The sequence below is a fragment of the Hemitrygon akajei genome, chromosome 5, assembly GCF_048418815.1.
Source record: "Hemitrygon akajei chromosome 5, sHemAka1.3, whole genome shotgun sequence".
Classification (NCBI taxonomy): domain Eukaryota; kingdom Metazoa; phylum Chordata; class Chondrichthyes; order Myliobatiformes; family Dasyatidae; genus Hemitrygon; species Hemitrygon akajei.
The window spans coordinates 77,689,018-77,704,741 of record NC_133128.1 but is presented as its reverse complement, the minus strand read 5'-3'; the positions used below and the strand labels follow the sequence as shown (position 1 = coordinate 77,704,741).

Sequence of the window (15,724 nt, the reverse complement as noted above, 5' to 3'; positions counted from 1 at the left end):
GATCGGATGAGATGTACCCCAGGCTACTGTGGGAGGCGAGGGAGGAGATTGCTGAGCCTCTGGCGATGATCTCTGTATCATCAATGGGGATGGGAGACATTCCAGAGGATTGGAGGGTTGCGGGATGTTATTCCTTTACTCAAGAAAGTGAGTAGAGATAGCCTATGAAATTATATTGCGTCTTACTTCAGTGGTTGGTAAGTTGATGAAGAAGTTCATGAGAGGCAGGATTTATGAACATTTGGAGAGGTATAATATGATTAGGAATAGTCAGCATGGCTTTGTCAAGGGCAGGTTGTGCCTTACGAGCCTGGTTGAATTTTTTGAGGATGTGACTAAAGACATTGATGAAGGTAGAGCAATAGATGTAGCGTATATCAGCAAGGAATTTGATAAGGTACCCCATTGAAGACTTATTGAGAAAGTAAGGAGGTATGGGATCCAAGGGGACATTGCTTTGTGGATCCAGAATTGGCTTGCCCACAGAAGGCAAAGAGTGGTTGTAGACCAGTCATATTCTGCATGGAGTTCGGTGACCAGTGGAGTGCCTCAGGCATCTGTTCTGGGATCCTTACTCTTTGTGATTTTTATAAATGACCTGGATGAAGAAGTGGAGGGATGGTTTAGTAAGTTTGCTGATGGCACAAATGTTGGAGGTGTTGTGGATAGTCTGGAGGACTGTCAGAGGTTACAGTGGGACATTGATAGAATGCAAAACTGGGCTGAGAAGTGGCAGATGGAGTTCAACCCAGATAAGTGTGAGTTGGTTCATTTTGGTAGGTCAAATATGACAGAATGTAGTACTAATGTTAAGACTCTTGGCGGTGTGGAGGATCAGAGGGATCTTGAGGTCCGAGTCCATGGTACGCTCAAAGCAGCTGCACAGGTTGACTCTGTGGTTGAGAAAGCATACGGTTTGGCCTTTATTAATCGTGTTATTGAATTTAGGAGCCGAGAGGTAATGTTACAGCTATATAGGACCCTGGTCAGACCCCACTTGGAGTACTATACTCAGTTCTGGTTGCCTCACTACAGGAAGGATGTGGAAGCCATAGAAAGGGTACAGAGGAAGATTTACAAGGATGTTGCCTGGATTGAGGAGAATGCTTTATGAAAACAGATTGAGTGAACTCGGCCTTTTGTCCTTGGAGCGATGGAGGATGAGAGGTGACCTGACGGAGGTGTACAAGATGATGAGATGCATTGATCATGTGGATAGTCAGAGGCTTTATCCCAGGGCTGAAATGGTTGCTATAAGAGGACACAGGTTTAAGGTGCTGGGGAGTAGGTACAGAGGAGATGTCAGACGTAAGTTTTTTACACAGAGAGTGGTGAGTGTGTGGAATCGGCTGCCGGCAACAGTGGTGGAGGCGGATACGATAGGGTCTTTTAAAAGACCTTTGGATAGGTACATGAAGCTTAGAAAAATAGAAGGCTGTGGGTAAGCCTAGTAATTTCTAAGATAGGGACATGTTCGGCACAACTTTCTGGGCCGAAGGGCCTGTATTGTGCTGTAGGTTTTCATGTTTCACTCCGGATTGACTCCTCTAACCTCTTCTCTCCAGTGTCTTCTCTCTTCTTCCCTCTAAAATGCCCCAAGCCCAACCTTGGTGTCCTCACCAGAGAGACCTACCCTGAATTCATTCATCCGATCAGTTGGCACACATTTCTCCTATCTCTTATTTTCAACAGTAACCTAAACAAGCAGCTTACACAGAGAACAGAAAAGCATAACAGAGAAAAAATATGAACCATGTGAACCAGGACATTACACTTGCAATAAAAAGCCAATATGCCATTTGCCTTCCTAACTGATTGCTGTGCCTGCTTGTTTCATTATTGAGACACCTTGATCTCTCCATACTTCACTCCTTTCCAATTGGATGAACTTAGTAGGTCAGGCAGCATCCGTTGAAATGAGCAGTCAACTTTTCGGGCCGAGACCCTTCGTTGACTGCTAATTTCAACGGATGCTGCCCGACCTGCTGAGCTCATCCAGCTTTTGTATGTGTTGATTTGACCACAGCATCTGCAGTGTACTTTGTGTTTACTCCTTTCCAATTTCTGTCCGTTTAGGTAATTGTCTATCTCTTGATTTCTCACACATGACCTCTCTCATTTTAAACCACATGTTTTCACCCACTTTATCTATATCCAGTTGCAGATTCCAAGTATCCACATTGTAGCATGCTTTCCACCCTATCTTAGTGTTATTGGCAAATTTGATTAAGGTGTACTCTACTCCCTTCTCCAAGTCAACATAAAGAGTAATTATTGAGGGCCAAGAATAGATTATTAGATGACTCTGCAAGTTACTACAAGGTATAAAAAGACCCATTTACTCCATCTCTAAGTCTTCCTTGTAATATCTTGCCTTCTAGATATTCCATAGTCCTGTTCTCACTGGAATTTAGAAGAATGAGTCGGGAGCTTCATTAAAACCTATCAAATATTGAAAGGCCTGGATACATTGGAGATGGAGAGGATGTTCGCTGTAGTAGGGGAATCTGGCACCAGAGGGAACAGCTTCAGAATAAAGGGACGCCCTTGGAAATAACTTGTGTCGCTCTGGTGGTTGATGGTTGAGTTGAGTTGTTCTCTGATCTTGGCATGCCATTTGCAAACATTTCATCACCCTACAAGGAGATATCATTGTTGCACTGTGTATCTGAACAGTGCACTGATGATGTCTCCTCATATGCTGATGAAACACTTACAAATGGATTGTCAAGATCAGAGAACAACTCAACCCAAAAAGAGGGATGTCCATTTAGAACAGAAGTAAGGAAGAATTTCTTTAGCCAGAGTGTGATGAATCTGTGGCAGATGGCATGGAGGCCATCATTAGGTATATTTGATATGTTCTTGATTAGTAAGGGTGTCAGAGGTTACAAGGAGAATGCATGAGAATGGGGCTGAGAGGGATAGTAAATGATCCATGATGGAATGGTGGAGCAGACTCATTGAGCTGAATGGCCTAATTCTGCACTTATGTCTCATGCTCCTACGAGCTCTTACGTTATGCACCAGTCTTTAATGTGGGAACCTGGGGATGTTAGCCAGGGAGGGGACATTGATAACTGGTTTTCTTTCTCTGCCAACAGATTTGGAAGATTCAGCAGGGATAGAATTATAGATATATTCCCAGTGCCTTGTAGTGTCTTCTGCAGGTAGTCCAAGTCTCATAAAACTCCAGGAGAAATGGAATCACTGCAGCCCGGTTTATTAATAATCTGTACTAGGTTTAGCCATTTCCTCAAGGGTTGTGTTGGATCACTGAACATGATAATGAATTTCACTGAGGTGGCTCCTAAGAATGGTAAATGGTCCACGTTTTCTAGACTCTTGCCATGAGCATTCATTGTTGGAGGGTAGAAGTGTGGTAGGGACAACTAGATCAAGCACCTTTGTCTTGAAGCTGTTGAGTACCAGGCCCCTCATTTTGAGTGTTTCAGTCTCAACAATAACTTAGAGCTTGGCCTCAGCATGAGTAAACACAAAGACTCTGTGTAATGATGATGATGTCGACTCAGGCCTGAGAGGCCAGCGTTGGGCATTTTCATGCCTTACAAGGCGCGGAACAAAAGACTGTGTGGCGCGCCACTCCTCACACAGACAATTCACAGTATTTTTCTTTATTTTACAAGGCTGAGTTGTGAGCTGAACACTCAACCCGGCACAGATGGAACGCGTACACAGGAACGGCCGGACTGGATTCAAACCGGGAACTTCCGTTCTGGAGTTCGGTGCTGATGTCACTGCACCACCAGCCAGTTGTAAACTGCAGCTTAACAGCTGAGGCTCAGGTTTAGAACGTAGCTCTTGAAGGTTATGGGGTTTCTCAACAGTTCTGAAGATGGGCTTCACTTTCTGAGATTTTTTTTGGATGTCAAGTAAAACATTGCAGCAAAGAGGATTGGGAAAAATGTTAGATAATGAATAGCCTTGTCTGACACTGGTATTGGCTGAGAACGTGTCTGCTGTATTCCTATTTATTTAGGGTTATAGCTTGCTTGCTAAAGTGGAGCAGGCCTAAAATGGAAGTGAAATCTGTGCGCAAACGAACTTGAGGAGTTCTTCCCAATTGATGTGGTTGAAAGTTCATGTGTGAACAGAAAAGACAATGAATAGGAGCTGGCTATAATAAATTTACTCTTTAGAATATTTTTACCTCGATAATGTTATAATTAAATAAACTTAAATGTAATTGAAGTGAAATAAATCACTTTTATTTTGTTTAGGCAATGTTCAGGAAAATGCCATTTCAAATTGCAATTTTTATAATAAATTAGCAATTCGGAAAGTGCCCTTGTAGACAACATGCTTAGTAACAGTTTTTATAACTTAACAATAAATATAGGCTGTGGGTGTAGTGAGATCTTTCCATTTATCTTTTCTATTTATGTGCAGTAGTGGGTGTTGCACTTTGTAACTCCAAAACATAAAATTAATTGCAAGAAAAACAAGAGAGTCGGGAATGTGAGTCTAACTTTGTTTTTACTTTAACAAGGTGTGTACATATGACGTATGTTAATTGCATACTTTTGCATATAATCTGCAATGCATTATGTAAACAACAAAGAATGCTGAATCCAACAATATGTTTACAAAATTACTGAAATATTAAACTCACAGCACTCCCTGCTTAGCCATCAACTCCAACTCAATATAGAATGCATTTCAATATATATACAGTTTACTATATAATACAACTACTATATAGATATCCATAGCATAGTAAATTTTAAATTGTCCCATTCATGCCTATATTGCTGTGGAGGCTTTCTTACTCTTGTGGGATAATGGTCTTTCTTAACAAGTGGATCACTCTGCTTGGCAGATGAGACTTGTTGTGTGAAACAATCTTAGGATCTGGGGCGTCCTTCATGGTGCTTGTAGGAGTTGACTCTGGGACTGCAGGAAGTGGTTCTGACAGCTCTGGCCATCTTCCTTCTCTAACAATTGAATCTGCTGTCCTCAACTGATCAATGGCATCATCTCCAGATGATATCAGACGCCATCTCCACTGTTTTAGAGAGTGGTCCAATTCTGTCCTTAGCCTTTCTGAGGACCCTCTTTTGATCACCTCATCACCACTGCTATATGTTTTGTAACTCCAAAACATAAAACTAATTGCCAGAAAAATAAGTGAGACTGGAACGTGAATCGTGCTTCATTTTTACTTTAAGTGAGGCATGCACATACACCATGGTGGCATACTGACATTTGTTATTTACATATAATCTGCATGCATTACACATGTAACCAAAGAATGCTTAATCAAACAATATTACTCATATATAACTGAAATATTAAATACATAACAGTAGGTGCTTTACTAGCTGTCAAACCAATGGCCTGAGCGCTACTTGCTTTTACTGAAACATTTGCTCGATGCAACCTACAAGAAACACACAGGCATAAATTTGATGGGCCAAATGTATAGATAGTTAGAAGGGCCGAGGTGGCCTGTTTCCGTGCTGTAATAGTTATATTGTTATATATTGGATAGGTATATGGACAGGAAAGGAATGGAGGGTTATGGGCTGAGTGCAGGTAGGTGGGACTTGGTGAGAGTAAGTGTTCAGCACGGACTAGAAGGGCCGAGATGGCCTGTTTCTATGCTGTAATTGTTATATGGTTATCTAGTATATTTGGGTCCACTCCAACAGTTAACTGAGGAGAGTTTAGTCTTTCTTGCTGATTAGAACTTCCTGTAGAATAATGTATATCACGTAAGTTAGTATGCACTCAGAGGGTGATGAGAGTGTGTAATGAGCTGCCAGTGGAAGTAGTAGATGCAGATTCAAATGTAATGTTTAAGATAAGTTTGTCAATGTGCATGGATGGAATTGTATTCTTTGATCTGTGTACAGGTAGCTGGGACTAGAAAGACTAAATTGGTACATACTAGATGCACCAAAGGGCTTGTTTCTGTACTGTAGTACCCCACGAGTCTATGACTCAATGGTATATACACTACCTATAAAAGGTATTCAAACTCCTTGGAAGTTTTTATGTTTTATTGTTTTACAACATTGAATCGCAATGGATTTAATTTGGCTTTTTTTGACACTGATCAACAGAAAAGACTCTTTCGTGTCAAAGTGAAAACAAATTGGTCTAAACTTATTACAATTATTAAACACAAAATAATTGATTGCATAATTACTCATCGCCTTCAAGTCAGTATTTAGTAGATGCACCTTTGGCAGCAACTACAGCCTTGAGTCTGTGTGGATAGGTCTCTATTAGCTTTGCAAATCTGGACACTGCAATTTTTCCCCATTCTTGTTTACAAAACTGCTCAAGCCCTGTCAGATTGCATGGGGATCATGAGTGAACAGACTTTTTTAGGTCTAGCCACAAATCCTCAATTGTTTAAGGTCTGGACTCTGACTCGGCCACTCCAGAACATTAACGGAGGCGGAGTTAACATGGCGCTAAATGGTGATTCCTTTGCTTGCATCTTCAGAAACAGCTCTATTTCCAACTTTAGTATCTTTATTTTACCCTTTCAGGGTTCTTTTGAAGACCCTGATCTGGAGTTACACATTGACTTGGGTTCTTTGCGGGTATGGAACCCATTCAGCATGCCAAGGGGTCGGCCTGAGAGGCGGCCTAGAGTTTGGAAGCCCAAGATCTCGGGACTCTGGAGGCGGGCGGATCGAGGGTCGGTGTCACGGCAGGAGACTTGTGTGTCATCGGGGAGGCCGGAAAATCTTTCGCTGTGGGCCTGAAGACCCAAGATCTTTGCGATCTTTGGGCGCAGAGCTTGTAGTAAGCGACAAAATGGACTTTTTAACATTGTAAACCAGCGGGTTGTTGTTATGTCTCCCGCTCGCTGTGAAAATTGGGGACACCACCTTCTCCCTTATTAGGGAGAGAGAGAACCTGTGGGTTGCTGAATGCTGGATGGATTGCGATAGTCTTTGGGGTAACTGCAAGGTCTGTGTCTTTGCTATCACTTGGCTCATGCTTGTGCTTGGTAATGGGTGTGCTTTTTGTTTTGCCGGTGAGGGAAGCGAAGGTTTGTTGCTTGCTGCTGCTTATGCACGGGAGGGGGAGCTTGTGGTGGGGTACTTTCGGCTTTTCACATTTAACTGTCATTCATTCTTTGGGGCACTTCTATATTTTCGTGCATGTTTTGCGAGCAAAAAGCTTTTCAGGATGTATATTGCATACAATTCTCTGACATTAAATTGAACCTTTGAACCTTGGAACTTTGTTGTTTTTAAGCCATTTCTGTGTAGCTTTCGCTTTAAGCCTGGGCTCATCGTCTTGCTGGAAAACAAGTCTTCTTCCAAGTCGCATTTCTCTCGCAGATTGCATCAGGTTTACCTCCGGGATTTCCCTGCTTTAATTTTACCCTCTACCTTCACAAGCCTTCCAGGGCCTGCTGCAGTGTAGCATCCCAACAACATAATGCATTCCCACACCTTACGCCAAACATAGCATTTAGTCTGATGGCCAAAATGCTCAATTTTGGTTTCATCAGACCATAGAACCTTCTTCCAGCTGACTTCAGAGTCTCTCTCATGCCTTCTGGCAAACTCTAGCCAAGATTTCATGCGAGTTTTTTCAACAGTGGCTTTCTTTTTGCTCTATGACTTAATGATTGCATTCTAGTAAAAGTGCCAGCATAGCACAGATGGCTATATTAATGTGAGTGCCTTGAACTGAGAACTTTAACTCTTATACAGTACCCATGTACAACTTTCATGCATTGCAGTGACCAATGCAGTTAATTGATGTATTGTTGAGTGATATGTTTGAACTGTTATGAGAGATTAAACTGTGACCAATCAGTGAATGGCAGCACAAGAAGAAGTGGCGACTTCACACAGGTCTGAGATTCGAAATTCAAAAGCGGCACTTGGTGGCAATTTTTGGAGTTTGAACGGCGGTCAATCAGTAAATGGATTCATTAGCAAAGGCGAATAAAAAACAAAGCATGGGCAAATGGAATGACCTTAATGTGAATGAGTCAGTGTTTGAGTGGAGGGACTTTGGCTTTGACTCATCAGGGTTAGGTGAGGTATGTATCTAGTAAGTTTTTTCTTATCCATCTTTATTCTTCATTCCTTGTGTGTTAATACATGGTTTCTGCAGTGAGAATGGCTCCAGGGGCTGTGACATGTGGGAATCCTGGGAGACCTCCAGCCTCCCAGGTAACCACCAGGTTCACCAAGCTGCACCTTTTCAGAGAACATGTTAAGGAACTGGAGCTGCAGCTCAATAACCTTTGACTCATTAGTGAGACAGAGGAAGTGATAGATTGGAGCTACAGGGAGGTAGCTGGGTGACGGTCAGGAGAAGGAAGGGGAAATGGGCAGCCAGTGCAGCATACCCCTGCTGCCATTCCCCTTAGTAATAGGTAAACCTGCTTGAATGCTGTTGAGGGGGATGACCTACCAGGGGGAAGCCACAGTGACTGGGCTTAGAAGGGAAGAACGGTGAAGAGGACTGCAGTAGTGACAGGAGATTCCATAGTTAAGAGAATAGAAATGAAGATGCTGTGGTAGATAGAGACACCTAGATGATGTTGAATCCTGGGTGCCAAGGTCAGGGATGTCTTGGATCAGGTCCACGGCATTCTAACGAGGGAAGGTGAGCAGCCAGACATCTTGGTACATATTGGCACTAATATCATATGTAGAAAAGACAAGGAGGTCCTGAAGAGAAGTTTTAGGGAACGAGGTAGAAAGCTGAAAAGCAAGGTCTCCAGGGTAGTAATATCTGTGCCACGCGCCAGTGAGGGTAAAAATAGGATGATTTGGCTAATAAATGAGTGATTGAGGAACTGGTGCAGGGGGCGGGAGTTCAGATTTTGGATCAATGGGATCTCTCCTGGGGAAGGTACAGACTGTACAAAAGGGATAGATTACACCTGAATCCGAGGCGGACCGATACTCTTTCAGGCAGCTTTACTAGTGCTGTTTGGAAGGGTTTAAAGTAATTTGGCAGGGGGATAGGAACTGGAGTGATAGGGCTGAGGATGGGGTGGTTGGTTTACAAACAGTGTGTAGTGAGAATGCTAGCAAGGGCAGGTTGATGATAAGGCAAAATTTCAGTAAACGGGATGAATTTCAACGTAAAAGGGGGACAAAATCGAAAAGGGTGAGGAACCCAGATTGAAAGTGTTATATTTGAATGCACGCAGTATACAGAATAAGGTAGATGATCTTGTAGCACAGTTAGATGTTATGGGTATCACTGACTCATGGCTGAAAGAAGATTATAGTTGGGAGCTTAACATGCAAGGATACACATTGTATCTAAAGGGAAGGCAGGTAGGTGGAGGGAGGGGGTGGGGTGGCTCTGCGGTTAGAACAAATGAAATCAAATCTTTAAAAAGAGGTGACAGAAGATCAGTAGGTGTAGAATCATTGTTGTTAGAGCTAGGAAACTGCAAAGTTAAAAAGACCCTGAAGGGAGTTATATATGGGTCTTTGAACAGTGTCCAAGCCTATAATGTATACATGTAGCCTATAAATTACAAGAGGAGATAGAAAGTGCATGTCAAAAGGGCAATGTTACAATAGTCATTGGGAATTTCAATATACAGGTAGATTGGGAAAATCAGGTTGTTGCTGGATCCCGGGGGCGGGGGGGGGGGATTTCTAGAATGCCTATGAGATAGCTTTTTAGAGCAGCTCATGGTTGAGTCCACTAGGGGATCAGCTATTCTGGATTGGGTGTTATGCAATTAATTGGAATTACATAGAGAGGTTAAGGTAAAGGAACTCGTAGGGACCAGTGATCATAATATGATCAAATCCACCCTGCACTTTGAGACAGAGTAGCTAAAGTCAGATGTATCAGTGGAGTAAACAGAATTTCAGAAACATGAGAGAGAAGCTGGCCAAAGTTGATTGGAAGGGAACACTAGCAGGGATGATGGCAAGAGCAACAATGGCTGGAGCTTCTGGGAGCAATTCAGAAGGCACAGGATAGATACATCTCAAAGAAGAAGTATTCTAAAGGAAGGATGACGCAACTGTGCCCAACAAGAGAAGTCAAAGCCTACATAAAAACTAAAGAGAGGGCATACAATAAAGAAAACAATAGGAAATGGCAGATGAATTCAGTAAGTATTTTGTATCAGACTTCACTGTGAAAGACACTAGCGGTCTGCTAGAAGTTTGAAAGTGTCAGGGGGCAGAAGTGAGTGAAGATCCATTACTGGGGAGAAAGTGCTTGGGAAACTGAGAGGTCTGGAAGTAGATAAATCACCTGGACGAGGTGGTCTACACTCCAGGGTTCTGAAACAGGTGGCTGAAGAGATTGTGCAGGCATTAGTAATGATCTTCCAAGAATCTGGAATAGTTTTGACTGGAAAACTGCAATTTTTACTTCACTCTTCAAGAAGTGAGAAAGGCAGAAGAAAGGAAATTATAAGCCAGTGAGTCTAATCTCAGTGGTTGGGAAGACTTTGGAGTAGATTGTTAAGGATATGGTTTCAGTATACTTGAGGCACATGATAAAATAGGGCATAGTGAGCAACACACACAAAATGCTGGCGGAACTCAACAGGCCAGGCAGCAGCTATAGAAAAAAGTACAGTTGATGTTTTGGGCTGAAACCCTTTGGCAGGGCTCTTGCTTGTTAGGCCATAGTCAGCATGGTTTCCTCAAGGGAAAGTCATGCCTGACAAATCTGTTGAAATTCTTTGAAGAAATAACAAGCAGGGTAGATAAAGAGGAATCAATGGATGTTGTGCACTTGGATTTTCACAAGGCTTTGACAAGGTGCCACACATGAGGCTGCTTAACAAGTTAAGAGCCCATGGTATTACAGAAAAGATAAAGCAGTGGCTGATGGCAGGAAGCAAAGAGTGGGAATAAAGGGAGCCTTTTCGGGTTTCTGTAGGTGACTGGTGGTGTTCCACAGGGGTCTGACTGGGACCGCTTTTTTTAAGTTATATGTCATTGATTTGGATGATGGAATAGCTGGCTTTGTGGCCGTGTTTGCAGATGATACAAAGAAAGATGGAGTGGCAGGTAGTGTTTTGGAAGCAGGTAGGCTGCAGAAGGACTTAGACAGATTAGGAGAATGGGCAACACAGTGGCAAATGAAATACAATATTGGAAGATGGTCATGCACTTTAGTAATAGAAATAAATGTGAAAACCATTTTCTAAGTGTGGAGAAAATCCAAAATCTGAGATGCAAAGGGACTTGGGAGTCCTCATCCAGAATTCACTGAAGGTTAATTTTCAGGCTGAGTTGGTGGTGAGGAAGGCAAATACAATGTTAGCTTTCATTTTCAGTAAACTTGAATACAAAAGCAAGGATGTAATGTTCGGGCTTTATAAAACACTGGTGAGTCCTCACTTGGAGTATTATGAGCAGTTTTGGACCCCTTATCTCAGAAAGTATGCACGTATATTGGCAAGGGTTCAAAGGAGGTTCACGAAAATAATTCCGGTATTGAATGGCTTATCATATGAGAAGTGTTTGATGGCTCTGGGCCTGTACTCATGGGAACTCAGAAGGATGAGAGGGGATCTCATTGAAACTTATTGAATGTTGAATGGTATCAATAGAGTGGGTATGGAGGGAATGTTTCCTACGGTGGGAGAGCCTAATATCAGGGGACGCAGCCTCAGAAAAGATGGATATTCATTTAGAACAGAGGTAAGGTGGAATTTCCTTAGCCTGTGGAATTTGTTGCCAAGGTAACTGTGGCAGGCAAGTCATTGAGTATATTTAAGGCAGGGTTTGATAGATACTTGATTAGTCAGGGCACAGAGGGTTTATTGGGAGAGAGACAGGAGATTGGGGCTGAGAGGGAAATGGATCAGCCATGATGAAATAGCGGAGCAGACTCAATGAGCCAAATGGCCTAACTTTCCTCCTATACCTTATGGTCTCGTGTTTCTGTCCTTTCAATTATTATTCCATCATCAATAGCATTCAAGGCCTCTCAAATTTTTGAGGTATTACCTTGAAATTTTTAATGAACTGTATCAAACTGAAAATTATATCAAACTGAGCTTTGTACCAGCGATGGTCAAAACAAAGTGAAGTACTCATTGGAATCATCTGCTGAAATGTCATCAATTTGATGATCCGCTACACAGTGGAATCCTGAGTGTACAGTATTTGTAGCTGGGGAGACATGTTTTGCTTAACCTCATGCTGAGATGAATTATTCATGCAAGCTATATTTCAGGCCTTTAAGTTGTGAAGGGAGCTTTATGCCGGCAATGGTCAAAAGAGTCTTATACTCATTGAAATCATCTGTTGAAATGCCATTGACCACACGCTGTTTGAGCTGTTGCTGCATTTTCTGTTCTGATATCTGCAAATATTTAAGGCATGTTAATGAATATGGCCAGGCATGTTAAGCTGGCACTAACAAGTGAATTCAGCTATTAAATCACACAGCAAAGAAACAGGCCCCTCTGCCCATCATGTCCTTGCAAGCCATAAAGAACCTATATATTATTATTTAGCATTCATTAATATCCATTATTCCTCCAGTTACCCAAATTTATCTTACAGATTATACAATGTACAGAAGGAGGCTATTTAGTGTATCAGACTTAAGCTTGTGTGTTTTCTTTTTAGATGCACAGAGAAAAGATTTCAGTAAAAGCAAAAAATATTCAGGTCATTGGTTTGATAAACTGTCTTTTAGGCTCTTTAGTATAATTTTACTCACCATTCTGATATCTATAATTTCCTTCAGAATCATTAAACTGTTTTTTTTTTATCAAATGCTGGTTAGATGGGGTACTGTGACACCAACAAATCAGCAGAAAGTTCAAGGGAACCTCTTCGAGAACAAATAAGAAATGGAACTTTCTCCCAAAAGAGAAGGACACCATTCTTAAAAAAAAGAGAAGTTTGAAAGGAAATAAGATAATTGCAGGAAGCAGAAAGCTAAGTTGATGGGATCTGTCTGGAATTGTGCAGAGTTAATATGGCCCCATGTCATGGCCTCTTTGAGCTCATCTGCAGAAACCTCTCTTCAATATCTCTTTTTTTTCCTTTTCAAGGTGGTTGGGCTTCTATCAAGGTCCTGATCTGCAAGCGGCACTCAAACTATGTTTTCTTTTTTACGGCAGATGAATTCCCGTTCCTGGAGCTCATCGGCCGACTGTTTTCCGATATTCTCCAGGCACAGCTTGGAAGACGGCACCGCCGGGGTGCAGTCCTGTGGACGACCGATTCCAGGCCGGTATTGCCAACTGAAACGTTGCAGGAGATAGAATGTCAGGATTTTGCTGCAATGAATATGTGGACAGAGGTCTCTGTAGTCGACTCTCTCTCTTTTGATGTGGGGAGAGTTTCCCGCCGATTCTCGAGTCGGAGAATCTCGGAATAGAAAGTGACGCGGCTGACTGTAAAATCGTAACAGTGACTGTCAGTCTCCCCTTTCACTGTGAAAGTAGGTGATATCTCTCTGTCCCTTGTTAGTGAGAGAGAGTGAGCCTGTGGCATGTCAAGCAGTCAGACAGAACAGTAGTCTTTGTTGACTACAGATCATGGTCTCTCACCGGAGTGCTTTGCTGTTACTTTGCTTTGGGTGGTGGGCACTGATGCTTTTTGCTGAAACGGGCAGGCAAAGGCAGAGAGGGGTTTTACTATTTTTCTGTCATTTGGGTTTCTTCTGTTTCTCGTGGATGTCTGTAAAGACAAGTGTTTCAGGCTGTATACTGTATACATTCTCTGATAATAAACAGAATCATTTGAAAATTGGCTTTCAACCATTTACTTTGGCACCTGGGAAAGCATCTTGGAGGATCTAAGATGCTTGGAGGATCCACAATTATCATCAGCAGAGGGGCACCATAAGGCCACATGCTTAGCCCCTTGCTCTATGATTGTGTGGTTAAGTACAGCTCCAATGCCAAATTTACGTTTGCTGATGACACCACTGTTGCTGGCTGAATCAAAGGTGATGATGAATTGGCATATAAGAGTGAGATTGAAAATCTGGTTGAATGGCGCCATAACAGGAGAAAGAAGCTGGAGGCACATGAGCCAGTCCTCATTCGAGAATCAGAGGTGGAGAGGGTCAGTGATTTCAAATTCCTTAGTTACCATATCAGAGGATCTGTCCTGGGTCCAGCATGTATGTGCCGTCACTAAGAAGGTACCACAGTTTCTTAAAAGTTTGCGTAGATTCTGCATATCGTCTTAAACTTTGATGAACTTCTATAGAAGCACAGTGCAGAGTACCTTCACTGGTTGCATCATGGCCTTACATGGAAACACCAACGCCCAGGTACAGAAAGTGGTGAACACAACCCAACCCACCACAGGCAAAGCCCTCCCCACCACTGAGCACACTTACAAGGGAGCACTGCCACCGGAAAGCAACATCCATCATCAAGGATCTCCATCATCTAGGCCATGCTCTCTTCTCGCTACTACCATTGGGTAGGAGGTACAGGAACCTTAAGTCCCACACCACCAGGTTCAGGAACAGTTATCACCCTAAAACCATCAGGCTCCTAGACCAGCATCGATAACCTCACTCACCTCAAAACTGAACTGACTCCATAACTTATTGATTCAATTTCAATTAGGTGTACATTGATAATAAATTTACTTTGAATGTTGATAAGATGAACTCTTGACCTCCCAGTTATGGTGAAGGGGAGACACATCAAGTTCAGGTAAAACTGGCTGACAAGAGATAACAAGGCTCTAGTTAGGACGATGAAGGAAGCGTACATGGAGTTTAAGCAGTTGGGTACAAATGAACACCTCAATGAAGATATAAAATTTAAGACCAGGTTTAATAGTGAAATCAGGGGGTCAAAAAGAGAGTGTAAGATGGATTTTGCAGGCAGAGTTAAAGATAATCACAAGAGGTTCTTCAATTATATTAACAGTAAGAATGTGATTAGGGAGAGACAAGGCCATCTGAAGGACAAACAGAGCTACTTATGTGTGGAGCCACAGCAGATGGCTGATATTTTTAATTTCTCCTCGGTGTTTACTCAAAGAAATGAGGGTAATGAGTATGAAGTCTTAGGTCATACCCAGTGTTCCGGCTAATTTTGCACAGACCAACACTTGTTCAGATCAGGATATTTTTACACAGCTTGAAAACTACGTGGCACTTTAATTATTTATTTTTTGTAATATGCAGACTATGAATATTTAGAATGAAAACTGAAAAATCACATACTTTTGATTTTATTTATCAAGTGAAGGGTATAATGAAATGCAGTACAACAAAGAAAAGAAAAGCAAGGCAGAGTCAATGTGCAGCCTGGACCCATCCCCGAGAGTGAGGAAAGACCCGAGGTTTAATTGATTTAAGTACAGGGCAGAATCGCAAAGATCAGGTATGGGCTGGATCATGGCGGTGGGGTCTGGGCCCCAGAGCATAGCGAGGTGACTAAACCCAATGTTTGGACAATGATTTAGTGCCGGGTCAAATTGGAAAGGACAGGTATGGGCCGAATTGTGGAAGCAGGGTCCAGGCCCCAGAGTGTATCGAAGTAACAGGGCCTGATGTTTGGATGGTTCAAGTGCTGGGCCTGACTGAGGAGGTCAGGTTGTCGGAACTGGAGGCTCTGCGAAGTGTACTCAGCTCTGCACTGAACTGAGACTGTGCCCTGCTCTGGCTGCAATGATGCCTGGCTAATGTCTGTGTACTCTTGTAAAACCAGTTCTGCTTACTCTTATTGCTTGCACAATTTGTTTCTTTTCCCCTCAGTATATCGGGTGTTTGGCAGTCTTTTTTGCAATGGGTTCTT

At 42.4% G+C, this 15,724-nt stretch overlaps 1 long non-coding RNA gene across 1 annotated transcript in view; it reads left to right on the top strand.

The window, feature by feature from the left end:
• LOC140727324 (uncharacterized) overlaps positions 1-13,661 on the top strand; it is a 133,580-nt gene extending 119,919 nt beyond the window's left edge. Inside the window, exon 3 of the long non-coding RNA XR_012098827.1 lies at positions 13,076-13,661. This is a non-coding gene — a long non-coding RNA (uncharacterized lncRNA). The remainder of the gene's footprint in view (positions 1-13,075) is intronic.
• The last annotated feature ends 2,063 nt before the right edge of the window (positions 13,662-15,724 follow it).